At 51.6% G+C, this 27,134-nt stretch overlaps 1 protein-coding gene across 2 annotated transcripts in view; it reads left to right on the top strand.

Annotated features, from left to right (window-relative positions):
- The first annotated feature begins 875 nt into the window (after positions 1-875).
- The window catches only part of NGF (nerve growth factor), a 48,597-nt gene continuing 22,338 nt past the window's right edge, over positions 876-27,134 (top strand). The window contains exon 1 of one of the 2 annotated variants that reach the window (XM_079760791.1): positions 876-946. The gene's annotated coding sequence lies outside the window, so the exon portion shown is untranslated. Of the gene's footprint in view, positions 947-14,851; positions 18,026-27,134 lie in introns of those variants that run through there. The other variant, XM_079760790.1, reaches the window with a different exon arrangement.

Genomic DNA, 27,134 nt, shown 5'->3' with positions numbered 1-27,134 from the left:
CCTCACCTCCCACTGGGACTTCCAACAGGAACCCCTATAGGCACTACACCCAGGTACCCCAGGGTGACCTTCGCCTCTCCCTCTCTGCCGCCCTCCCCACTTCCCGTTCTCACCAGGCACAGGGTAGGGGTTCAGCACACAGTGTGCCAGGGAAGAAGTGAAGACCTCTGAGTTCAACACCAGAAAAAAATGGGCTACGACTTTGAAAGACCTATGAATCCCCAGAACGTAATTACACTTGGTGAAATATCTGACTTCAGGGATCTTTCTGACTTGCTAGTGTGGGGCTGGGGTGGGAGAGGGCAGGCTCTGAATCCTTCTAGCCGGTTCTGGTTCTAGGAGCCGCTGCCCCCCAGTCGGAGGAGCGCCCGCACCTGCATCTTATGGGGCTCCTCTGGGTGTTCGCTTCTCCTGGGTGACCGGAGGCGTCCCAGGTGTCAAGCCCCCTGGCTTCTCTCTCTAGACTGTGAGGAATAACCAAGCCTAAGCAGGATGGTAAACGCCAGGCAGACCCCCAGAGACTGGCTGCAGGCAAAGTTGGTGTGTGTGTGGGGGGGGGGGGGAGCCGGGGCAACTCCGCCCACCCACAGCCCGTGGGCTCATTAGCCACCTTGGCCAGCACCCTGCCTGGTGCCCCAGAAAACCCCCGCCTGGGCTCGGACCCCGTGCGTTTCCATTTGACCTCTGGGGTTAGAACCCTCCCTGGCTGAGCGGAGCAGCCCTTCGGGAAGGACTGATTGCTGGTCCCCAAGCCCATCTACCGCCGGGCCTCACGGCCGGGCCCAGACAGGTGTGGGGCTCGGGCCGGAGCGATGGAGCCGGGACGGATTTGGAGTGAGGAGGAGTCTGGGAGGAGGGGCTAAGGGTTTCAGACAGTGAGTGTAAAAGCTGCTCGGGAGGCGCTCCCGCTCGGCAGAGAGCGCCGGGGACGGAGCGAGCGCGCAGGGTGAGTTCAGAGCGAGCCCCGCGAGGGCGCAGCGCGGGGGCGGGGCGGGCCGGGGGCGGCGGGGCTGGGCTCCCGGGACGTCCGGGCCGAGCGAAGGAGACCTCCGTGCACCCGGGGGCTCCTTAGCAGAGCGTCCCCAGTGGGTGCTGGAGTGCGGGAGTCTCGGCAGGCGGGCGGGCAAGTCGTGGGGAGCTGCGGTCTTTCCGGTGGCGGAGCTCACGGTCTCCCAATGGCCCGAAGTGCGGAGGCCACCCTGGTGCCTGCAGTGGCCGCGTGGCGGTGCCAGGGACTCTCAGCTCCAGGGCTAGAAGGGGACAGCGCGCAAGCGAGGGAGAGCCAAGGAGCGGTGTGGCGGGAGCCAGAGGGATGCGCGGGCGGGAGGGGGAGCGCGCCTGGACCAGAGGAGCGTGGTCTGCACCGGAGGGAGGGCGAGTGCGCCGCGCGCGGGCTGGGTTGTGCACCGAGTCTGCAAATTCCCCAGGTGAGGGGACCAGAGGGGCAGGGCGCGCTGGACCGTGCCAGGAACGGAGCAAGTGTCTGTGGGCTCTTCTGCGCGTAGCTGGGGGGCTGGGATTCACCAGGGAGGGCCCCCGGAGCTTGATGGAGGAAGCCTGCGTGCCAAGGGGCCTCCATGGAGCAGCCCCGACCGAGGTCGCCAAGGCTGGACCCGGGCTCCGGGGTCACAGGCCTCGCCCCCCGCTGTCTGCTGCCAGGTGTGTGAGAAGCTGGCCTGGAGGGGTGGGGCGGGCAGCAAAGACGGAGAGGACTCAGGGGGCAGAGAGCGGCATCTCTCGGCCAACGGCCAACGCAAACAAGAGGCTTTGCGCTGTTCCATTCCGACGTTCCTCATTCTTTCAACAACAACAAAAACCTCTGCAATTCTCATGGAAGGTGTTTTCTGCTTGAACTTTCTCTTCTCCTGTGAATTGAGATCTGAGAAGAGCCTGCTTGCTGGGCTGGTTTTTCCAAGTCGTCCCAGGTTGGAAGTTGTAAGAGCACGAAGGATAATTTATGGGTGTTCCGTGCGCTGAGGAGTATTACAGCACAGCCTTTTGGGTGCTGTGGGTATTCAAGAACAACTTAGTGCACGTTCCCAGCTGGAAAGCGCAAACAGTGCTCTCCGGGTGCCTCTGCCCTGTCTGTCATCCTGGGGAAAAGGCATTTGATTAATGTCCTGGCTCCATCCTCTGGGCGCACCCACTGCCCGGGCCAGCCCCTCCTCCCCCACATGTGCCGCCGGCTGCCTTCTGCCGAGTCAGAATCCTGCTGGAGGGCCCACCGTAACTCATCTCCAGGGTCTTCACACTCGGGAAGCCGTCAGTGAAGGCTGCCGGAGGGGAACTTTTTTGCGCCTGAAACTCTCCCTCTGCAGAGAGAGCCGCAGGAGAGAGTCTAGAGAGTCCACCTGAGATCTGGATGGGTCTCTTCTGTGGACTGAGTCGCATGTCAGCCTGGGCAACCCCACTGTCACTCCATGACGGGCAGTGTTCCCAGAGGTTTGGGGGGCGCAGTGAGAGTGGTCTGGGGGCTGAGACTGGCCCTGCAGGCATGGACCCACTGAAGAAATGAGTGTTCCCCGCACTTGGGTCCTTGGAGAGGGGCGGGGCTAACAGCACATGCGACCAAACCTCTCCCCCACGCTTCCCCATATTTGTATGCAGGTGAAAAAAAGGGCAGCCTCGAAGGGGGCAATGTTAGGAGGCACCAGGTCTCGGGGCATGGGGACACGTGCTTGCAAGAACCGTAGGAGTACCAGGATTTTATAACCAGCTGCTGCTGCCACGCCTTCCCCGGGCAGCCGCCTTCCGCCTGCCGCAGCCCAGCCCCACCACAGAATTGGGAAATGGGTCCGTCCACTCAGGGCAGGCATCCTAGCACTGTACCCCCCTCTGCCGTTCTCAGAGCGAGGGTCTCACCTCCTCCCATTGCCCTCCCACATCTCCTACCCAGAGCACCAGAGGGCGGAGGGGATGAAGCTTCACACTCCGCTCTCTCCCAGGGAGCAATCTGTGCCTGGGCCAGGAAGGGGGCCCAGCTGCCGACACCAGCAGGCAGGGCAGGGCAGGGCAGGGCAGGGCTGCAGCCTCGGGGAAGTTTCTCATCCCGCTGAGATGAAACTGATGAGAACGCGCACTCCACTTTCCAATGCGAGCAGCGCTCCTGCTGCACATCCCAGGAGCGCCCCTTGCCACGCTGCTGCATTGAGCCGGATTAACTACAAAGGACACGCGCTCCTGCTCCTCCGGACCGGCATGGAGCCATGCAGGTGCCACACCCTGCACCAGAGGCCCGGCCACTTGTCTTCTCCCAAAAAGACCTTGTAGGGGCGTCAGGGCCCAGAGCAGGTAAGTCTTGGAGACCTCTGCTGGCAGCAAACACTTCCTGCTCTCAGGAGGCAGTGGCCGGCTTGCTGGGGATTCACTTAAAAATGCCTGGACATCCCTGAGCAAACAACCCACGCTCCCAGAGGGTTTGTGTTTCTGTGACTGGCGCCTCTGATCTTACAAACCATCGGCTAACCCGTCAGCTCGCAGGCTTAGCTGGTCTGAGAAGACAGCTCCGTGATGGACCGGTTTTACAGAACAGCATACGGTGGTGGCGTGGAGCAAATGCATGGAGATGGAAGACCCTTCCCCAACCCGTTCCCAGGAAACCTGCTTCCTGACAGTGGAGAAACAGTTAACATCCTCATTCCAAAGAGCAGTACAGCCAAGATGGTCCTGAGGCAGAAGCGCGGCTGGAGAAACGGAGGCGCCGGGGCCCCCGGCCTTTGGGTGGATGTGCACCAGGATGTCACTGTTGGAGCCGAGGAGGAGAGCCCTTCGGCCACAAAGTTTGGCCAAGACCAGAATAATGACGGCGTACAATGAAGAAGAGCTTCGCGTGCCCCGTGATGCTTCCCGTATTCTCCTAAGGGCTGGCTACGCTACCTGCTTTCGAGAAGTCTCTATAGACTGCTGGCCTTCGACACAGTAGGAACCAGACTGAAACATCGGGATGATCTCTTGATATTTTCCTCCTGTGTTTTAGGTAACTTCCTGTGGTAGTTTCCTGAGTTTTGAAACAGGAGGGAAAGTAGCTTTGTGACCTTGAGCAAGTCACTAAGCTTCTCGGGCTTCCGTTTCCCAATCTGCAGGACCAGTGCATTGAATTACTAGTGTTTCTCAATGGGGCTAGTGGCAGTTGGGGACGACTCTTGGGTACGTATGACCTATTTACCTAATGTGGGAAGTTTAGTATCCCTACCTTCTCTACTAAATGTCGGAAGTCAGGGTGACAACCAATGGTTACCCCTTCCCCTCCATGCCATACATGGTTAAATGCTTATTAAAAGGATAATTTGCTCCCAGTTGAGAACTCCCTTGGAAATTACGCGCGAGGCCCTTTCTTCCAGGCCTTAATGTTGGGCATCTATTTATCACTGAGGACGGAGCCGGCCTGGGCTCCGTTCTCCAAGTATCAGCATTTCAGGCTCCGGGAAGCCACTGGCAGGAACATCAGTGCTGTCGCCCCACCAGGCCTGATCCTTTGCCTTTTGTCAGTGGAGTGTGACTACAAATGACCCCCATGAACACAAACCCGGAGGGAATGGGGAGAAGGACCAGGGGCTTTTAGAGCGTGGCGGTCTCTGTCTGTGCTGTTTGCTACTAAAAACACAGGCAGACTGTTTGCCCGGGGTGCCCACAGCTCTGGGCAGAGACCCTCCCCTCCTTCCCTAAGCGGATCACACGGTGGCACCAGGAGGCTCCTCCCCCAAATGAGAGGATGAGGCAGCAGACCCTCCCCAGCGCTGACAGCACTTAACAAATTAATACAACTAGGCCCAAGCTGTGAGAATAAGTGGGAACCAATAATGTGACATTTGAGTGAAAAAAGGCTAGCAATGCTACCCTGGAGGGATGGTGCTTCTAGCGCTGGGCTTATTCTCAAGGAGAACAGCTCCCATGATCCTCACCTCTGACCCAACCTCTTCTGGAGGGCAACCGTTAGAACCCTTTGGTTATTCCTAGTGCCGAGGGCCAAAAGGAGTGTCTTGGGAGGCTATTACAGGAACACCTACTTGCTACTCACCCCCAAGTAGTAGGAGAGAGAAAACCACCAAAGGGGGAGGGCTGATAGAGTTTGGAGAGTTGACTTCTAATGAAGTAAAAAAAAAAGGCTGGGAGGCCTAATGAGATTCCCAGTGAGGTGGAGACTGGCTGATACTGTGGTCTGTCAGGTGGGACTAGCAGGTGCTTTTTGAATTACCCACGAGTTTGGCCAACCCCAAACTCGTGGGTAATTCAAAAGATGTGGAACATCTTTTTCTTTTTATGAGCAGCAGTGTTAGTCAGAGTCAGTCAGGGTTTCCCTGCAAACCCGCCACCAGGCTCAGCAGAGGGCGATGTTTGGGTAGTGCCCATGGTGGCTTCTGCAGGGGGAGAGGGTCTGGCTCTGGATGCCCCTCGCTTAGCACAGAAGCCCTGCCACGTGGAGGGAGTCACAGCCCACAGCGACGGGACCCTTTCCCAGGAACCACAGAGCATCTGCTGTTTGTCCAGAGGGGCTGCCATGCCATTTTCCTTCGGCTCTTGGCTCAGTAGCCAGGGTTGGTGGTGTGTATCACCTGTCTGCTTGCGGCGTGCTGCTCCAGGATGAGCCCAGGAGGACTGCCTGGTGGAAGCCAGGTGTGCTCAGGCCAGGTGGGGGGACAGGGAGGTGCTGTCCCAGGCTCTCGTCGCTGTGGATCTAAGATGTGGTTACAGGGACTCGAGCGTCTCATTTGCCCAGTCCGGTGAAATGCCATCGCATGTTAGGACCTGAGCTGACCTGGCTCGGAGGTGAACACACGGGGTACCACAACCTTGTGTCGAGTCCCCGCGGAGATGGGAGATGCCAAGAGAGTCAGGCCCTCTTTGGACTGTGCTTTTGGAGGGAGGAGCGGTCATGCTGGGCTCTGCCTGCAGGGAGGATGTTGGACCAGGTGAGCAGAGAGGAGAGGTAACACCAGGGGACAGAGAGGCAGGAGAGCATCTCTTGATCCCAGTTCCTCCTCTGGAAAAGAGAGAACAGTAGTACCTTCTCTGCCGGGCTGCCGTGCACAGTGGGGATGCTGCCGGTGGGACTCCAGCCCGGGCCTGGCACACAGTGGGCACTCCACAACACGCGATCCTGCCCCTCCGGTTCTCCCCCGGCAGGGCTGATCTGAGGGGGGCCTTTCTTGATGCCTTTTCACTTCAGGTCAGACAATCCCACCTTTGCATTTTTAAGTCTAAGTTTGACCTTCCGTGATGCACATTCTCATTTACATAGAATTTTAACCGAACTCTTCGTCTGCGTTTCCTTTGCCTCATCATGTCCGGGTGAAAGGAGACCCGTGGACACTCTCCTGCGGTTTTCTTTCTGAGGCAGCTTCTCCTCAGACTCGCACTTCAGACGTGTTACGCAATGCTCTCTAAATAAGGCTCTTCTCGAGCAGGGCCATTCGTCCTGGCAGCTTTCAGAGTGTTTGGTTCCTTACCCGCAAAACAGCTCCTCCTCCTCCAACAACTGGTGTCTTTAGGACTTGGTGTGTGTCTTATGGACGACTCTCCAGGAGAAGGAAGAAGGAGGCTGTGAACTTTTCCACGAGAGCAGGGCATCTGCGCTCTCCAGGCCAAGGCCAGGGGCTGAGCAGCTGTTGCTGAATCGCATATCCCTGTGGTTAAAGCGGGGACAGTCCCACCCCACGGGGGGAGGGAGGTCCACCAGCTATCAGGCCACTGGATTGACTTCCCTTCTCCCAATTAGCATCTTTATCACTGTGCTCACCAGGGGAGTCGTGACAAATATAAATCATGGTCCTGCCCAAGGAGCTTGCCGTGGAGCTAAAATTAAAAGAGCGTTAGGGGCTGCTCAGGTCATGTGAATGAGGTAAGGCCACGGGCTGGTGCGGGGCAGTAAACTACAAATGGTACGGCCCATGGAAAGGGGACAGGCCCCGTGTCCCCTTTGCTTTGCACGGTTATAAGTCCAGTGTGGCCAGATCTTCCAACCTTTCGAGAAGAGTCAAAACTCTGAGGTTGAATGTGTAATTTCTTCACTTTCAAAACATCCGCGCAGCGCCAACAAAACCTGTCAGCAGGCTTTATTACCGTCTCTTCTAGACTCGGAGCCACTGAGAGCAGTATCAGGGGAGCCAGCTGAAGAGGTGCTGACTGTGTGGCCATAAGACCACAGAGAAGGGAGAGGTCTGAATGACGAGGCGCCCTCCAGGAAGGCTTCCTGGGGGAGGGGCCGTCCCGCCCCGCAGGCGAGTAGATTTAATAGAAGGAGCCGGCCCAAAATCAGACAGATTGTATCAGCTCTAGGACCACATCCCGTAATCCCTCTGAGCCTCAGTTTCCTCGTCTATAAAAGGGAATCCTGAGGTCAGTCTTGGAGGTCAGGGGTGAGGGTGAGTGAGAGAGCACTGGAAAGCCCCTACTAAGCCCAGAGGCTGATGGAGCAAGTCCTGAGCTCAAGTGCCTTTTCCTGCCCCAGGAGACGGACAGAAGGTGTAGGTGACCTTTCTCCTCTCCGGCCCTCTCCCTGCTCCTCTCAAGGTCTGTGTCCTTGTGCCCACTCGTCAGAAGCCTTGTACCCCTTTAAAAATCTGACCTGGGCCTCAGCAGAAAAACACAGCTCCTCTCAGTAAGAAGGAAAAGTACTCCGGGAGGCTGTATAGACACGCACGGCAAATATTCCAGGAATTCTTAGGAATTAAAAAAAAAAAAAATTCGTAACTGGATTTTTGCATGAGGCCATCACAGGAACATGTTTTCTCAATTAGTGTGCACATTGCTCTCCGTGAAGTCACCGTGGCCGCGGCTCCTCGGGGCCGGCGCACGCCGAGCCACCTGATCTGGGCTTCACTTTCCATGACCTACGTCTGATTCAGCCAGGCCTGGGACTGCCCCTCGCTGCCGAAACCACATCACCCCCCAAATCCGCGAGCAGGGTGGAGGCGCACGCACACCCCTGAAAAGCAGTCTGATTTCAGATCCTGGGTATGCTCACCAGAAATTGAGACAGACAGCCCTACTGTTGGTGGTGGGTTGGTCGGACTCCCACCGCCCCTCGCGTTCCTTCTTGTCCTTTGGCCTTTGGTGTTAGATGGTGACTGAGTGCTGCCCCATCAGAACAGAGGAGACCTTTAGGTTCTGGAAACAGAGAGAATAGTTGCTTTTGCGAAAGCGTGCATCAGCCGCCTAAAATATTACTAGTCGGGGCCTGAGATCAGCGATTATGTTTTCTGGATGGTTTCCTGGACTGACTCTTTTCCAAGCGAGCGTCTCTGTCAGATATTTGTAATTTCTGAGATATTTGATTGATGATGGCCCCTGACCAGAGGGACGGTCCAGAGTGCACAATTAGCAACATGCCTCAGAAGCAAAGACGCTGCCCAGCATCCAACAAGATCAAGCAGGGAGTTGAAAACATTTCAAATCGACTGTCAGAGGCCAGAGGAAAAGGAAAATGTTGTTCAAAGACCCATATGGAGATGTGGAATCAATTTACTCATCTCCCTCTCTAAATGAAAGAGAGCAGAGTACGATTTTCAACAATTAGTGGGTATTGCATGCAGCAAGGGAAAGTATTCATGAAACTTGTTTTAGTTGTGTTTATGCTACGCATATACATGTGCACACTGGATCATGATGGAAATGTATTTTTTCACTGTGCGTCGTGGTTAAAAGAAGCTTACAAGCTACTGGTATAGATGACAGCATGGTTTAGGAAAAGGCATGGCTCTGAAGCCGGGGTTAAGTGTCAGCTCTGTGGTTCCTAATTGTATGACCTTGGGTAACAAGTTCTCTAAGCCTCAGTGTATAAGGTCAGAATGATGACCCCTCACAGGGCTGGTGTGTAGAGTCACTGACCAAGGTGTGCAATGTGGCTGGTACTGTGCCTGCCACCAAGGAGGCCCTGCATCAGTGAGAGCTGCTGTCCTTGTCTGTCCTCCCCTCGGCCTTGACCTCCTCCTTCTCCTCTCTCTCTCTCTTCTTTCGGACAACTCAGCTTCATCACAACCATGACTTCCCCAAACGCTTTCATCCCTGCGGTTTGATGTTCTCTGGCAAACCCAGCAAGAAAACAGTAATCATATCTGGTCGTTGTCCCCACCTTCCATGTCATCTTCCTCCCACTTCATTCCTGCAGAGCCATCTTTCTGGGATGCTGGCCCCTGGACACGACCGTGACAGCAGTTGTCCAAGGGGCACAAGACATCCTCCGCCCGCCGCGGGAGCGGCACCACGGCCCTTCCTGGCCTGGGACGGGGATAACTGTGTTGGTGCTCCTGTGGGTGCAGTCGCTCTGGGAGGAGCTTCTGTCCCCACAAATCGCATCCCTTCCCCTCAGTATATTTTTGTAAGGACGGCAGGGCTAAGATGCCATTAAAGTGTTGACATTGTCAAATTCTTAAGCAGTCCCTGCCCAGAGCAGAGAGCCTAACATTTTCTCACGAGGGAGGCTCCAGGCTGCTGCAGCGTTGGGGGGCGGGGGGGGGCGGGGAGGGCAGGGGGCGGTTTAAGCTTCTCCCCTCCTATCAACAGCGTTAGGCTCCTGATGTAGACACTGGAGCTTGACACCTTCAGGGAAACCAAACCCTAATCCTAACTCCAGCCCTCAACCCAGCTGCAGCCTGTCACTGACCCCAGGCCTGACCTTCCCTTCCCAGAGGAGGGTGTGCGAAAGAGTGACGCACACCCAGAGCGGGGCCACAAAGGTGACCTGTCCCGATTTTCCTGAGAGCCCGGCTAACACAGCCCCTGCAGGCAGATCAGCAGTGACAATCCACGGCCTCTTTTTTGAACAAGGAAGCTTCACCTTCTCCCCTCTTCTGCATTTCCCATGCTCCCCTGGGGCTCATTCCAACTCTCGGCTTGTAAACCCCCCCTCCCAACTCCCACTCCCCATCCCCACCCCCCACCGGGCCCCATGCTCACCACCGGGACTCAGAGAGGATTACTAGTGACATCTCCTCAAATGCTGAATTCCAGTCCAACCAAAGTACGAACGCTCCTCTCTTGGCAGCTAAGGCCTCTCTATTTGGGGTTCCCGGGCGGTGGGGCCCAAGGGGAGAAAACAGGTTTGTTTCTAGTGTAATTTTCGTCTCTCTGGGTATCCCTTTCTCCTTGCCACCGCTCAGGCCACTGTTCCCCGTAACACTGTCATCGAGCCAGTTGCACCTTTCCAGTAACACTGACAGCAGGAGAGAGCCCTTTGTCACATCACACCCAGGCCCCGCCCCTCCGCGCGGGGGACTGTATTGACCCTGAGTGGAGCACAAGCAAAGCAGCCAAGAGGCTGTGTGAATTCCTCACTGTTGCACCTTGGTGGTGTTGGGGGTTTTTGGTTTGTTTTGTTTTGAAGGGAAAAGCAAATGCCGACTTAGTTATTCTGTGCCCAAAAGGGGGTCGGGGAGTGTATTTCCACCTTTTCTGAAACTCATAATGACAAATGGAATCAATTGTCCCCGGACATGACACACCACCAAGAATGTCTCCTAGGCACGAAACGAATTACCTTCTTTTCTCCTGGGCTGGAGAGTGCGGTGTCTGCCCTTTGATGGGGAAAGTGTGAACACTTAGCAACGTTTTCCTTTTCCTTTGTGAGGCGGTCACACAGCAAACCCTGACTCCAGATTTCATGGCCGCGTGTCAGCATCTCTCTCCGTGTCTTAGAAATGGAAGGAAATATTTGGGGGTGGGGCTTTTAAGCATTGTTGTTTTTAATTTTTTCTGAAAAAGAACTGGACATGTCAGAAAGTGGATGACTTAATAAAGCAATAAATATGTCTCAAAGGTTCTTTTTAACGCATTTTATGATTAAGCAAAAAAAAAAAAAAGTAATCTTAAAATTTTAAACGTTCAACTCTAGTCATTTCAACTTCTTAAATGATTATGGACAGAACTTGGACTGGCCATGCTTGGGCTTGGGAAAATTCCACAAGCCTGTCTGAAGCTTGTTTCTTTTATGGATTGGGAAAGTTGTATGTAAGACAGAATAACGGTTAAGTCAGGGATGGATTATTTATTTCAACACAGTAATACTGCAATCCAGGAAAACAGGGATTTATTTCTGGCTCAGCCTTCTCCTCACTGTGTAATGTGGGCAAGTCACAGAACCCCTCTGAGCCTGTTTCTTAATCTGTAAAATAAGACTAATCATATCGCCCCGGCCTACTGAGTGGGCTGCTGCATTGACTGTGGTTTGAGGGCTGGGGAAACACCTTGGCCGTAGACAAGAGGTAAGAAGTGAGAGCCCCAGGTGAGGAGTGTCAGACTCCAGGTGCCAATGCTGGACCTTGGTGGCTGAGGGACCTTAACAGTCACTTGCCCTAAACGAGCGATCCACGCCCCTGCCTGCCCATCCCGTGCAGGAGGCCTGTGCTAGGCATTGAGTGGGCCCCAGGCCAAGGACACCGTGGACAGAGTCTGAACATGGAATCAGACTCCCCAGGTGCCAGGCCCAGGAGTGATGGGGGATGAGGTACCACAACTCTCTGGTTGGCAGTTTCCTCGGCTATAAAATGGGACTAATGGCACTTGTTAGTGTCAGGATTAAGCAAGGTGATGTCTGTGAAGTCTTCCGGTTGTTTGGATCCTGGTTTTTGAGTGGTCAGTGATGTTGAACACAAACGAATGCCCAAGGAGCTGCCCTATTGCGTGGTGACCTGGCTGAGGACAGTCTAAGGCAGTTGGAGTTGCAGGGCCAGGATGCCTTGGGGACATGGAGCTCTCCTAATGTCCCTTTCTCACTGGCCTCCTCCGCCACCTCCTTTGCTAGCTTCTTCTTCTCCTGACCTAAAAATAGTGGGGTGCCCTGGAGCCACTCCAGAATCCTTTCTTTTCTGTGTCACTCTTTTCGTAGATGACTTCATGCTCCCCAGGCATTAAACACGACCTACAACTTGTAGATCTCCATCCGAATGTCCATGGCCACTTGGATATTTAATGGGCATCTCAAATGTAGGATTTTTGACCCCCAAACTATTCAAGTCTTAGTTCAGTCTTAATGACATCATTATTCCCACAGTTGTTCAGACCCCAGATCTAGAAAGCATCCTTGATTCTGCCTTCCTCATCACCTTTCATAGGCAAATCACCCGCAAGTTCTGAATCCAGTCACTTCTCCCCATCCCACTACTGCTTCTTAGTCCAAACCAGTGTCCCCTCTCACCCGGCGACTACAGGAACCTCCTCCTGGGTCTCCCTGCCTCCATCCTTGTTCCCTCACAGCCTTTCAACCCAACAGCTGTCAGAGTGCCCTTCCAGAACTGTAAGTCATGTCACATTATTTCCCAGCTCTCAACCCTCCAACGGCTTTCCATTACACATAGAATAAAATCCACATTTTTATCATGGACTTAGTTCAGTGATTCTTAACTAGGAGTGAATTTCCCCCCCAGGGGACATTTGCAACAGCTGGAGACATTTTTTAGTGTGTGTGTGTGTGTGTGTGTGTGTGTGTGTGTGTGTGTGTATGGTGGGGGGGGGGGGGCGTGATACTGGCATCTAATGAGTGGAGTCCAGGGATGCAGCTAAGCATTATACAATGCACAGGGCCATAACCACCGCCCCCCCCCACCCAGGCCAACAAAGAATTGGCTCAAAATATCAGCAGGGTTGAGGGAGAGAAGCCCTGCCTTTGTATGATTTGGCGCTGACTCCCTCTCCAACAGTCTGTATCATGCCTGCCTGCTCTGTGGCAGCCACACTGACCTTCTTGCTATGTCTTCAACACACTGATCTTGTGACTATCTCAGGGACTTTGCATATGCTGTTTCCTCTGTTTAGGACACTCCTACCCACAGATCTGCTTCACCACTAGGTCTGCTCAGATGACCCCCTAGTTTAAAATGTCTGTCCCCACCCCCACCAAACCCTGCCCCAGTAGGCTCTGTTCCCTTACCCAACTTTATTTATTGCTTAGTACCTCACTCTATTATTTGGTTTCTTGTGTTAAGAATGAGGGCGGGAACTTCTATGTTCACCATGTGCTTCATCACATAGTGGGAGCTCAGTGAGTGTGTGCTGAACGAATGGATTGTTGATAAGTATGGCACAGACAAAGACTACAGAGGTTAGGAAAGGAGATTAGTGGGATGCAGCATTGCAGGGAAGGCTTCCTGGAGGAGGCATGCCATGGGTTGCATTGCAAATTTCTGGAGTCCCTGCCCCTACAGCTAAGCTGGCCCCAAAGTGGAGCAGGGCTTTGGATGTGCAGCTTCCTCTCAAGCATGAGCGTACTTGGGGGGCCGTCCGTCTTGTAGATTAGAGCCAGCTGTGGACTTTAATATTCGGTATAAAGAGCAAAGCTGGAGGACTCAGGGGCCCAAGATGTGTGATTGAGCAGAGGAGTCAGGAAAGAGAGGTGAGTCGGAGTTGGTTCAGTATAGAGGGAAGGAGGGGCCTGGGAGGGAAGAGCAGCCACCTCCAGGGGAGAATCTCTGAGTCAGCTCATCCCGAGGGGCTCACGGTAGTTCCTGGGGAAGGAACTGGGGAGGTCTTTCACCATCATTTGCCAGGAGTGAGCGAGGGATCAGGGGCACTAGGAAGGCCAGGCAGAGACTGTCCTGAACAGACATACTGACCTATATTGAGTTGGGTCTATGTGAGATCATTAGGAAAAGCATGGTTGCGAGAGAGTCTTGATTCCAAACACTCTGATCCAGTGTCAAACATTGGTCCTTTGCTTCAGTTTAAAAAAGGAATTCGTGTAATGCCACCTGTGTTCATGTTCAGCACGTGCCAGTGGGTACACAGCCCATCCCAGGTCAGCCCCCAGTGCCACCTCACAGAACTGATGTCCAGTTCTGGAGCGAGATTGATGGGGCAGGGGGCTAGGCCATGGCCCACTTTCCCAAGGCCTCAGATTTCCAGGGGATGCAGATCGGTGAGCCTCTCTTGAGAGGGGAATGCCTGGTCCCAGAGACACAGGTCTGGTCATCCCTACACCTCCTACAAATGCCACAGTATGGATATTTTAGGGTCTGTGCCCGCAGGGCTACTTCAGGACACTGACTCATAACCCTGGTTCATTTTGCTGCCTGGGATACTCATGAGGATATGACTATAGGAGACGAGCTGGCCAATACCTCATTTTATTAGTCTATAAATGTAGATTGAAAGTAATACACCTCAGATGTAGACGGCTTACTCCAACCTACCAAAAATATCATTATGAACATTTACAAGGTCTGAAGAATGATATAATGGCGATGAAGTTCAGATGTGGTGGATTACCCTAATGTTTAATTTAGCCCTGACTCAGTCCATGAAAATACAGATTTTCCCGCAGACGCCTTCTCATAGCTGCCGGGCCCCGTGTGCCTCGTAGGGCTGAGGTGATGAGGCTGTCCATCACACAGCCTCGGAAGTCACGCCCCTAGCTGGCCATCCCTTCTCTGCTTCCTCAGAGAGCCACTGGCATGCCCCATGTGACTTTCTGTTCACAGAACCTGCCTGCCAACTTGTCACCGGGCCCACTTTGATCATTAGGCCCTCTGCTTGGGACACAGAAGTTTGATGCCGTCAAACGTCTACTCCATCAAAAAGTGACCTCTGACCCTTCATTCATAAACAATGCATAGCTGGTAGTGACTCGGCTGCTGCTTATCCCAGTCGCGACTGCTGTCAGTAGCCATCGAATTCAGTCAGAAGGCATCGGACAACCTGGGCCTTCCTTCCTACTGACTGTGAGACTTTAAACACATTATATAAACTCTCCCCGATTCTCAGTTTCCTGAACTGTAAAATCGGAAGAATAGTAATACATCCTTACAAAGTACAGGCAGTCCTTAGGTTACGTCGTTTCATGGTTACTTCGCCACCTCCCATTTATTTATTTAAAAAAATAGTTCCATCATTTCGACGTATGTACATATGTGTTTTATGTGTTTTATTATTTATTTACAAGGAAAGGTCAGGAATTATCTTTCTTTTAAATTTTCTGTACTGTTCCACCTCATTACTGCTGTGTGTGTGCTCCATGAGAGTGACGTGGGTGCTTATGTAGGTGGGTTCCGACTTAGAGCGAAAATCGCGCTACGTCACCGTAGGAACGGATCTCTGACGTAACCCGAGGACCTACTGTAGTGCTTAAATGAGAGAATGTATGTAGCAGCATAGTACCTGGCACATCAAAGTCATTCAACAAATGGCAGCTGTCCTCATTATATTAATAAAGCCTTGGAGTAAACTTTCAAACATCAGTCAATGGCTCAAGGGGATGTTTTAGAGTGTGAGGTCCTTGTAAAGTGAGAGGGAAGGGAAATGGGGTTTAAGACACTGGGAGGAAATCTCTAGAAGGAAGGCACAGGTTCAATGTCATAGTATCACTGTGATCTACCGCTCGTTTGTGGGATAACTCAGTTAAGCCACCTATATGTTGGGGTAATAATAAGGCAGCTGTGATGATTACATATAATAATGCTTATAAAATGGGTAACATTGCACCAGGCACATACGCCTCAAAACGTTTAGTGTTCTCGTCATTATTGCTGGCATTGCCACAACCCATCTCCCCCTGCTAGTTCCTCTACAGCTCCTTACCCAGGTCAACAGCTTCTGCACAGACAGGTCCAACCCGGGTTCCTGAGCACTGACCCAGGACTGAGGCCGGGACAGCGCTCCCCCACCTCCAGCGTCTGTTCCCGTCACAGGGCATTCACAGGCAGCGGAAACTCCCTCACACAGATGTCCGGGATTCTCTCCGCGCTGCCTCCACGTGGCTTTGCCACATGTAAAGGCAATGTCAATGTCATGCTTTGCACAGACCAGGGCTCCTTTCCTTTCTTACCAGGGCCTGGAGGTGGCTCTCACCTCTCATAGTGCTCGCAAAAGCGACAGAGCCATGGTCTCTGAGATGAATTTATGCTGCACAAGGGAAAGGGGCCCAGAGCTTTGCTTTTGCCATTGGCCTGGCCAGAAAGAGCTGGACCGGGATGGAAGAGAAACACCAGAGACAAGAGCCCTCTAGCTCGGCTGGACTCAGGGAGAAGTAATTGCAGGGTTGTCTCATTTGTGATCAAAGCTACCAAACTTATAAAATGTTCTGAAGCTGTGTCTGCCCATATGTCCCTAAGTAAACACATAAAAATGGAGGAACTTTTGGTCCCACCAAAGTTCTTAATGAGAACCAGTTCTGACTGCCAAAGTGAGGTCTGTCTTAAGGCTCACTCTTCCGTAGTTTTTACTGAGTTCGCACTGCACTGCACTGCCCTGCCCTGGGCATTAGCTGCATTTAGGGCATTTACGACTTGGACCTGCCTGCGAGGGACCTACAAGCTGATTAGTCCTTTTTACAGTCCATTTTAATTCCAAGGAAGCCTTTAGCCTCTCGGGGAAAGAATCACTGGGATGGTCTAATACCACAGGGTCAGGAGGATTCTTCTATGACCTGGTAGCCTGGGACATAAAAAGGGAATGAAGGCCTTTCATTATAAAATGCTCTTCTCCCCCTTCTGCAGGCTTCTTCTGACTGCCCCTGTCTACCCTCCACCACACCCGCACCCGCACATGCACACCCTCCCCCACACACACACACGTAACCACACACACACTCCACACACACAAAAATAGAGACATTACTGAGGCAGCTGCAAATATTCAAGACCTGTACAACCATTCTGACTCAAAGATCCATAGAATCCCAGCATCGAGAATCCCTGCATGGGGAAGATTTTAAATATATGATGGGGAGAGGGGGAAATAAAGAAGACAAAAAACTAGTGGATGGAGTGCCTTACCTAAAATCAGAGTTAGCAGCAAAGCCCAGCTCAGGTTTCTTTCCCTTCCTTCCTTCCTTCCTTCCTTCCTTCCTTCCTTCCTTCCTTCCTTCCTTCCTTCCTTCCTTCCTCCCATTCTCCCTTTCTTTCTTTCTACTTTATTCATCAGCTATTTCTCAAGCACCAACGCTGTGGCCAGAGCTGTGCTAGGCACTGGTGAGACAGGTGGACAAAAACCATATACAGTTCCCTCCCGCACGGGTTTTGCAGACTGATCAGGAAGACAGTGACCAAGAACCACGCAAAGGAAGGGGAGGTCCCACTCCGATCAGGGCCCCGAGAGAGCCACACACTATATGCTGTCTGAGAGGGCATACCAGGCAAGCAGGGAAGGCTTCATGGAGGAAGGCATGGCACACCTGAGATCTGAAAGGTCGATAGGAGGAGAAGGTGAGATGCTCCCAAGATAAAGGAAGTGCTCCTTTCTCATCCCGGGCAATGTTGCAGGCAGGGCAGGCTGGAGCAGCTCATGCGGGCTCACTCCTGCTCCACGGGGAACGTCTCCTCTCTCCACGCTCATGAGGTCACACTGGTAGCTTGAAATTGGCCACAGTGGGAGTACTTACAGCTCAGAAAGCAGCAGATGCCACAAAGCAGGCCTCCTCTCCCCCTCGGCCCCCCTGCCTTTCGAGAGGCAATTACCAACACGACCCAGGCTGCATGTTCTTCACCTGCTTCCTAGCTGTGGGCAGCGCAGACCCTGCTTGAAGCCCAAGCCTAGTTTCCTGCAGAAACTCGATCAAGAACCTATTCCCAGAAAGGCACTGTCAGCAAGGGCCTTGGGCCTTGGGCTGTTTATTTCAGACCCTGGGCCACCTGGCTTCTCCCAGGATCCAGGACATCCCAGCGAGTTAGTAGCAAGCAACTAAGAAAGAGCCCTTTCTCGGGGTCTTCGTCACCCCTTGCCATCTAACGATATTTATCAACCGCCCACGCCTGCCCAGTGCTGCGGGAGACACACTTGGCCAGGCCGATCTCAAGTCAGGCCGTGACCCCTCAGGAATTCGGGGCCTGGCAGAGGCTGCCAGGCTGCCACTGTTCTTCCCTAATATAACTCGGCTGCCCGGGGCACAGGAACCAGGGCTGCGAGCCCAGCCCAGGGCACCAGATTAGGAGATGGCCCCACGGCCGTTTCCCCCAGTCTGTCTATGCTCAGGAAGCACCAGGTGAGTGGAGGGCAGAGCTCACAATATATACCATTTGATCAAGTTTAAAAACAATGGATTCCACTGACCTTGCACTCCCACTGAACCCCGGTTCTCTGAAGAGATTTGCCAAGCAAAAAAGTAAGTTTTGAGTTTTTACCAAGACGGGCAGGAAGCAAGGAGGGGTGGGCATCCCAGAGGGAGGGTTTTTCAATGGAAGCATCTTTGTTTCCAGGGTGCGTGTGGCGCCCGCCTCTCTCTCTCTCTCTCTCTCTCTCTCTCTCTCTCTCTCTCTCTCTCTCTCTCTCTGTGTGTGTGTGTGTGTGTGTGTGGTGTCTGCTGTGCACACAGAATGTTGGGGAACAAACAGTGACTGGACAGGGTACAAGGTATCATGAGGCAGTCAGGCAGGGTGGTGAGATGGGGAATCTTAAAGGCACAGAGCAGCCATGGGGTCTGGCTGGGAAGAGAAGCTGAGCGCTCTAGATCAACAGACATATTCCTTTCCTTCTGACCACCTCTTGGCTCCTGGACAGGCGCCGGGACTATTACCGACCAGGACTAGCTGTCCTGGCTGGGGAGGGCACCCCCTGGGCGATAGAAGCTCAACCACTTACTGGATTTGAAAGCTGGGTGACACCAGTCAGTCTTCCCACCAGGCTTCTTGGTGACAGCCAGGCATGAGCACGCAGGGGCTGATTGAGGGGGTCCCGTGAAGCTCCCCGACATTCTGTGCCCAGGGCACCACTCTAGGCACTGCCACCTGGTGACAGTGAGTCTCCAGGAGGCTTCCCTTAAACGCGAACCCAGGAGCGATCAGGGTGGCATCACCAGCTTCTCACACCTGGACTGGAATCCACTTCTCAGGGGCTGGGCATGAGCGCAGGGCTGGGGAGAAGGGCTCCCCAAAGGCGTGTGTGCGGGCGGGGAGAGGAGGCGGTGGGCTGCGGAGGGGAGGCGGGGAGCTGGAGTGCTTGCTGTTTGCAGGTGCTGTGTGAGTCGAGAGCGGAGGAGACAAAGGAGAGAGGGCGGCCGGAGAGCACAGGTGTGGGAAAGAGGCTGGCACGGGGTGAGCCACCCACAGCACACAGACCAAAGCTGGGGGCCGTGAAGATGGGCCCCCAGCTGCCCTGCAGAGATGCTACATCCCTCCCTGTTCCTTTGCTGGCACTGCCTGGGAGCCCAGGGCTACCTGCGGACCCTCTGGCCCTGGGTAACAACTCAGGGGCCAGGGCCGGGCACTGTGAGTCAGTGAGGCGTCCGCGGCCAGCCCTGTCCAGTCATCGGGAGGGCGCTGTGGGCAGTCAGTCTCCGTGGCGGTGGTACAGGTTGTATCCTGCACAGAGCATCTAGCCGAGGGGGTGAGTCAGGGCTCTGCTCACACCATCCCCCTGGCACAGAGCTGAATCTGCCTGAGAAAAGGGTCCGTTCTGCTGATTCATACAAGGGCTCCATGAGGCCCAGCTGCAGCCCGACCCTGGGGAGCCCCCAAGGGTCCTGGGAGGGAGCCCCGAGAGAGGATGGAAAGCCCAGAGGAGGGGGAAGGCAGCAGAGGAAGGACAGAGGTTGAAGGAGGGCAAGGTGAAGTCTAGTGCTGCCCACAGAGCCAGCCCAGGGTTACCCGCTCACTCCGCTGAAGTAAACGCATGTGGTCTGGAGATGAAGGGATGTTTTCCTCATTAACATTGAAATAATTAGCTTGTTTATGTTCTTGTGTTCATTGTCTAAATATTGTTAAATAAAGTATCTTATGGCTGATAAGTAGCCAAGCATGGCAGCGAGCACGGGCCTGCTGCCGGCGGCGGGGCTGTGTTTCCCGTTAGACAGTGAGCCCCACTTGCTGCCCCAGTCGCTGGACTGGGGTCTGACTGCGGCTGGGCTGGGTGATGGCTCTTTATCAGTCCCAGGCGAGGAGCGCTGGGAGAACGCGCCAATTATCCTCTGTGGTCACATCCCCAGGTCCGTGGGTGACACACAGTGGCATTGTTTCCGTGAGTGAGTCTTGTTTTCCATATGTGGGCGGAATTCCAGACTTGAGAATTCCGCATCCAGACTTCCATAGATTTCTTTTTTTTCTAATTGAGACAACACAACTAATCATACGGAACAATACCAGCCTGGCCTCTCTACGCGCCAGAAGGCTCTGGGTCAAGAGCTGACCTCTGCAGGGATTGGACAGGGTCCAACAGCAACCACTGTCTTCTGTTGTCACGGGGGACCAGGGCGCCACGAGACCAACTTTCCGTGGGCTTGTGGGGTGTGGAGACGGAGCAGCTGTGCCTGCTGCTAATGTGCTATAGGACAGAACCGCTCTCCGGGCTTATTGAAATCAGATGCCCAGCACTCAGAGCTGCCCTGCAAACAGATGGTGGCTCCAGGCAAGCGCCATCCCATTGGAAAATTACAAGAGCCGTGACTCCACCTCCTCGCTGCCAGGCCAAACTCCATTTTTACCTACTGGGCAAGAGAAAGACTTCCCCTTCTCCATCAACGCTCCGAGGGGCCAGGCCTGTGTCAAAATAAGATCCTTTAGAAAACTAAAGCAAATTCTAGAAGGGTGTACCCTAAATGTTAACATTAGTTATCCCTGAGTTAGCATCAGCTATCCCTGGATTGGAAAAAACACGATAGAATATCTGGAATTTTGCATACTTGTTTGAGAAAGTTACACTCAATCCCCAAAAAATATTCCATTTGTCATAAATAAATCTTGAGGTTATGGGGAAATCATATATATATATATATATATATATATATATATATATATATATATATATATATATATGTATATATATATATACACATATATATATATATATATGTAATATCCATTGAGAAAAATTTGCCTTAAAATGCTAGTTAAGTAATAAACTATTTCAATTGCTCTAAGATATAGAAGCTTAATCTCAATTGTATTAACACTCTGAGATTTTCTAGGTTAAAATGATGTAATCTGGGTAAAGCACTGTTAGAGTGTATCTGTTGGTTGGTTGGTTGGTTTTTGAAATTCAGCAAGGCAAACATATATATGGCCTCAGCTTCCTCCTCTGTGCAAGAAAACAACTGTACTCATAGAGCTAGCATGAGCATTAAGCGAGATCATCCATTTAAAGTATTTACCAAAATCCCTGGCATATACACAATATTTGAGAAATCTTAGCTATCATTAGTCATATGAAAATGAAATATATATATTCATTGAAATAAATATGTATGTTTTAATTTTCTTTTAAAGATATGAAAAAAGTGAGTAAATGAGCAGGTATCAATTGTCTTCTCTTCTGAATTTACCTGAGGTAGATGTGAGTGTGGAAGGAAGATCCAGGGCGAACTCAAGTCCTCCCACCCCCAGCAGGTCTTAGATCTCTTCTCAGCCACCCTACAAGTAATGCTTCATTTGGTGAGGCAGGGATCCGGAAGGAATCTTGGAGATAATCATTCTAGACCCGTGGTCGGCAGACTGCGGCTCGCGAGCTACCTGCGGCTCTTTGGCCCCTTGAGTGTGGCTCTTCCACAAAATACCACAGCCTGGGCGAGTCTATTTTGAAGAAGTGGCGTTAGAAGAAGTTTAAGTTGAAAAAATTTGGCTCTCAAAAGAAATTTCAATCGTTGTACTGTTGATATTTGGCTCTGTTGACTAATGAGTTTGCCGACCACTGGTCTAGACCATTGGACAGATGAGGAGACTGAAGCCAGAGATGCGGTGACGCACCCAGCGTCCCAGAGTAACAGAGACAGGACTGGTCCCCGGGGCCCTTGCTGCCTGTGAGTCTCTTTCCTGACAGATGGTCCCTCAGTCTCTCTGCTGGGTGATGTATGATGAGACTGACTCCCCACTGGTTCCTGATCCCACTCACAACATCACAGCATGAAGCACAGCCCTGGGTGTAGAGTAGGTGGCATTCCAACTCAGCCGTGGTTTGTGGGCTTTGATGTGACAGGTGCATGCATGACCGTGTGAGGGGTTGGGAGCTAAACAAGACAGAGTCTCTGTTTTCAGGAACCTTCCAGAGACTTACCAGGGAAGGTGCAGTGGCAGTTAGGCGGGGGGGGGGGGGGGGGGGGTGTTGTCTCAGAGAGGGGAGACTTGTTTAATTTCATCTGCAGAAGAATGAAGGTCAGAAATTGAATCCCGTAATAAACCCCGGTGACCTAGTTCTGCAGGCACCTTATCCAGATGAGTTCCAAAGCGAGACATTTCCAAAATGTAGCCCTTGACCTCTCTGCCTGATTCCAAATTTCTGTATTAACTGCCTACTCAGACTCTCCACTCGTATGTCTAAGGACCTCAAATTTAAGATGCCTAAACCTAAACTTGCCATTCTGCTCTTTACACCTGCTTCCTCCCCAGTGTTCTCCATCTCAGCAAAGCACACCTCCATCCAGCTGGATGCTAAAACCTTGGAGATCCTTGACTCTCCCCTTCCCCACTTTTCTACATCACTTAGGGAATCCTATTCTCCCTGTTCCTCCCACCTACCCCACTTACAATGTCCTCTCACCTCCTCGACACCGCCATCCTAGCCCAGACCGCCACCTCCTCTCACCCAGATTATTACAAGAGCCATCTAACCAATCTTCCGGCTTCCACTATTGCTCTCCATTGTGTGGGCTCGGCCAGGGTGCTCCTTTAAAAACGTATCAAGACATGTCATTTCCTGCTCAATGCCTTCTCATGGCTTCCTTTCTCCTTTAGAATAAAGCCCTCGCCAGGATCCATAAGGTTCTACAACAGCTGGCTCTGTTTGCGTCTCAGATCTCATCTTCTGCTACTGTCCCCGGCGGCGATCATCTGCCCCAGCCACAGGGGCATGGCGGATGTTCCTGCCAAGCATGCTCCTGCCTCAGGACCTTTACACTGGCCACCCTCGGCCACGTTTCTGCAGAGCTGTCTCCCATACTTCATTCAGGTCTCTTTATAAGCATCACCTCATCGGAAAGACCTGCCCTGACCGAACCAGCACTTCCTCAAGTTGCAATTCCCAAACCCTCACCAGGCTTCATTTTCTCCAGCCCTTACCACCAACTGACTTTTTGTTGCTCATTCGTCCTGTGTTTTCTGTCCACCCCACTAGAATTTAAGCTTCCTGGGAGCGGAGACCTTCCCCACTCTGTTCACTACTGTATCCCCACCTCTAGAACAGTGCTCTTAACACATAGTAGGTGCTCACTATATATTTGCTAAGCAAGTGAGTCAATAGGATACTTCCATTCTGGTTCAGGTTAGTTGTTTGTGTGCTTCTCTTTCTACCCCGCCCCGACCAGCCTCTTCCCCTCCTAACTCCTGCACTTCCCAGCATGCTGCACCTGCGCGGCCCAGGTGCTCATTACATGTTTGTTGAATCCAGTTGAACAGTTGCCAAGCACTAGGCATAAATTATGTGACTTAAGCCCAGTTCATATTGTCTACAAGAGGCATTGTGTCCAAAGGGCGTGTAAATTTTCTGGGAGATGGTCTCCGTGTTTCATTAGAACCCTGGACACAAGGAGCAGCCACAGCAGAGCAGTGCACAGTGACCTCCTGTCAGGCCTGAGCAGGCAGAGCCCAGCTCTGGGGATAGCAGCGGAGTAAAGGTGACCAAAGAGCTGATGAGACCTGAGCCACGAGGGTCACAGGGGCTGTCTTAAAGGGGAGGGTGTGCCATGCACCCACAAGAGCAGCATGTAGACAAATCTTGGTGAGTTCGACTTTGGCTCCTGCCTCATTCTGCCGCATTCCTATAGAATTTGACAACTTCATTCCTCAACTTCATTGGAATCACGTCCAATGATTTGCAGTAACGGAGTGGGTGTGGGGTCTTTCTATAATGCCATCCTCAGGACCCGTGCCCCCAAGGCCCAGTACACAGGTGAGGCTGGGCTCCAACTGGCTCCTTTGCCAGGGGTCCAGGTACAAAAGTCATGGCCACAAGCTGGGATAGAACATGACACAATGTGCTGGGAATCATTTTACAAATTTATCTTAAAATCAAAGCTACTTGCAAAAATAGAGTCAGCTCTGACTTCAACTGTATCCTCAGGCTCAAATGTTTAAATAGAAATAATTCATAAAATGTGTCACCGTCTGCTTGTATTTGCTCCTGATGGTAATAGAATGTTACTCAACTCCCCAGTTCACCATCAATTATTTTTAAACTGCTTTGTCTCTTAATAAAAACCCTTTGGGGTCTGGAAGACTTGCTTCAAAAAGGAAAAATAACTGTACATTTGAAAGATATGTTTTAAAAGGAAAGCATTTTTAACCAAGGAACACAGTCAGACAGGTATTTTTGCTTTTACCTTTTTCGTGGGTTGGTCCCATAAGTGATCCTCGTAATGGGAAGCTATGGGAGGAAACCCACCCAAATCAAAGCAAGCTCAGACGTACCGAGAAACAAACAGCCGCTACCCCAGGTCATGCTCTGCGGCCAGCAGCCTGCTGGGAAGTTATCAAGCCCAGTTGAGCAGTTCAGGGCAAAAGACATTTAAAAAATAAAAGTACAAGCCCAGTGGGAATATTAAGAAAAGACTCGTCCAAATTTTTAAAAAATGTGCGTCCCAGGCTCAAGCCATGGCCACAGGCCAAAGCAGGGCTCTCTAAGCCAGAGCTACAGAGAGGCCGTTGAGAAAAGCTACTTAGGGCGGCACAGAAAGTGGCCTGGTCTTTGCTTCATACAGGCCTGGCCCCAAAGGACAGGACTTCCTTTGTACTCTCTCTAGAAGATCCTCAAATCTTAACTGTATGCGCTCTGGTATACCAGTTTTCAAAGCATTAGTCAACTCAAGAAGCTCTATTCTTTGGATAGTTAGACTCATAATTCTCAACGTGGATTTCTTGGTATCTTAAGTCAAATTTATGTTACCAAATATTTAGTAAGATATGTTTCCATGACCCCAAGTCAGTGAGTCCTTCTAGACCCAATGTGTATTAGAATATGGGAAGCTCTGATTAAAGAGAGCTATTTCTAACCCAGCAATTCCCAAATCCATTTGGCCATGGAACCCTTGTTTTACCAAACCTCTTTTGACATCCCAGGAGTGGGAAACATTGGTCGAGACATTCCTGTGGCTTCAAGGCCAAGATCAGGTCCATTTCCCATTGAGATCATCCATTCACTTATTAAATGGACATTTACTAGTTGGCTTCCACAGGCCAGGCTCTGCCTAGACACCAAGACGGAGACAGAGTAGAAAGTGCTTTCTAGGTCCCTGCACTCAGGTAGCTGTCCTTGTCATGGGACAGGTACACAAGTGAACAAATATCAACGATCTTATGTGATACACCTTCTCTGAACCCCATCAATGCTGACAGTCTGCACAACACAATTCACAACCCAAGTTATTCACTATATATTTCCTGTGCACTTGTCTTATCTCCTCCCCGTATTGTTTATTACTTGAAGGCAAAATTCATCTTTATACTTGCCTAGTATTCTCTACGGTACGGAGCACGGTGTTGGGCACATCGTAGGTCATCCAATGAATACTACTTGATCGATTAAAGACTAAACTAGATGATCCCTGAGTCCTTCTCAGTTTTGCCGAGTTTCTAAGAGTCTTTCTCAAATACTGTTACAAATCTATGCCTCAAAATTATGGTGAACCACAAAAATATTGGCTAATTCATTAACGCCGGTTTTCCAGGGGCTGTCTTAATGACATAGAGGGAACAAAATTAATGCGTGTTCCCCCTCCAAATAGGCAAGCCACAGCAAACTAAAGCAATTTACACTCTGCTTATAGACACAGCTGAAGTGTTAAAACTCAGTGATTTGACCTTGTCATCGGAGAACAGCCAAGTTTCCGATTTTACATATGGGAATCCCGAGTGAGACTCCGTGAATGTTTCGCTATTCATCGTCGAATTTAATACAGATTAGGGTTAGCCACAATTGGTAACACTTGGGGAGATGTTAATTTCTTGCTGGCAATTTCACTATGAACTCCCCTCATAAATTTCAGAGTTAAACTTGGCACTGTCATTCAGATTTTATGCACACTTATTGGATTTACATATGCTCAGTGGTTCCTAATTGTATGACCAATAAACAGCACCTCAGATGCTTTCTATCTTTGAGAATTGTTCAGAGCCACGGAAACGTAATTTCATAAGTGAACAGGGAGTGAATTGAGTGGGGTGAGTTACATTGGGCTCTATTATGATATGGCAAGCTTTCTCCACCTCAGCTCTATTAACATTTTGGCCCAGATGATTCTTCACTGTGGTAGGTGGTCCTGAGCACAATAAGATGTTTAGCAGCATCCATGGCTTCTACCTACAAGATGCCAGTAGCAACCACCGCCCCCCCCCCAAAAAAAAAATGTCTCCAGATGTTGCCAAGTGTCTCCTGGGGTGGTGTCGGGGGTCAAAATCACTCCTAGTTGAGAACCACTGGTGGTAAAAGAATCCCCGGTGATTAAAGTCAGTTCTAGACTAATGGCAAGTGATTTGTTTCACTTTGTGGACTATCTGTCAGCATGTGCTTTGGGACTAGATCATTCCTTTTCCTAGCCTGTGTGGCCTGCAACAAGTTACCGTATCTCAGCATCTCCGTGCCCTTGTCTATCTGACAAGCGTAAGTGAGCAACACCGTGAAAGGCCCCTGGTATAAGGCTGGGCAAGTGGCAGGCCCGGATTGAACGTTGGTGGTTCCCCTCCGCCTCCCCCCGCTGCTCCTCCTACTGCTCTTGCCCCCAAACTGGGGTGTACAAAACGAAACGATATGCACTACAAATAGCTTGGTGGTTTGTTTCCAATCTTTCCCTCCCATGTAACAGATCATCAGAAGCCGACATTATATCCAAACCTTATGTGAGCTTGGGAGTATGCAGCCGCCTCCGTCAACAATAGATAAAGGAGAATCTGAGTCCTCAACCCTTCACATTCATGGCCAAGAACTGCCAAATACAGGGAATGTGTCCCCAGACATCCGAGCCGTCCAGCAGTTTCTTATTCTCTGTTCAATGTGATAAATCTGTAACTTGAGGAAACAAAGAGGCTGCTCACAGGTTGAGCATGTCCGCCACCTGCACCCGCCAAAAGCCACAGAGTAAACCTGGGGACTTAGTCAGCAGCACTGACTGAGCCACTGCAGAACGGAACAGCTTAGACTAGGCACCATGGGGCGAGCACTGACGTGGGAGTGTATCTGGTATCGCCCGAAACCTGAAGGGTTTACAGAAAGAACATATGGAAAGGTTTATGGACTTTACTTTCATTATAAAGACATTATAACAACATTATGAACCACTTGGAAAATGAAGGAGAGGA

The sequence above is a fragment of the Cnephaeus nilssonii genome, assembly GCF_951640355.1.
Source record: "Cnephaeus nilssonii genome assembly, chromosome: 21".
Lineage (NCBI taxonomy): Eukaryota > Metazoa > Chordata > Mammalia > Chiroptera > Vespertilionidae > Cnephaeus > Cnephaeus nilssonii.
The sequence above is the reverse complement of the archived record's forward strand: the minus strand, read 5'-3'. Positions and strand labels throughout refer to the sequence as shown.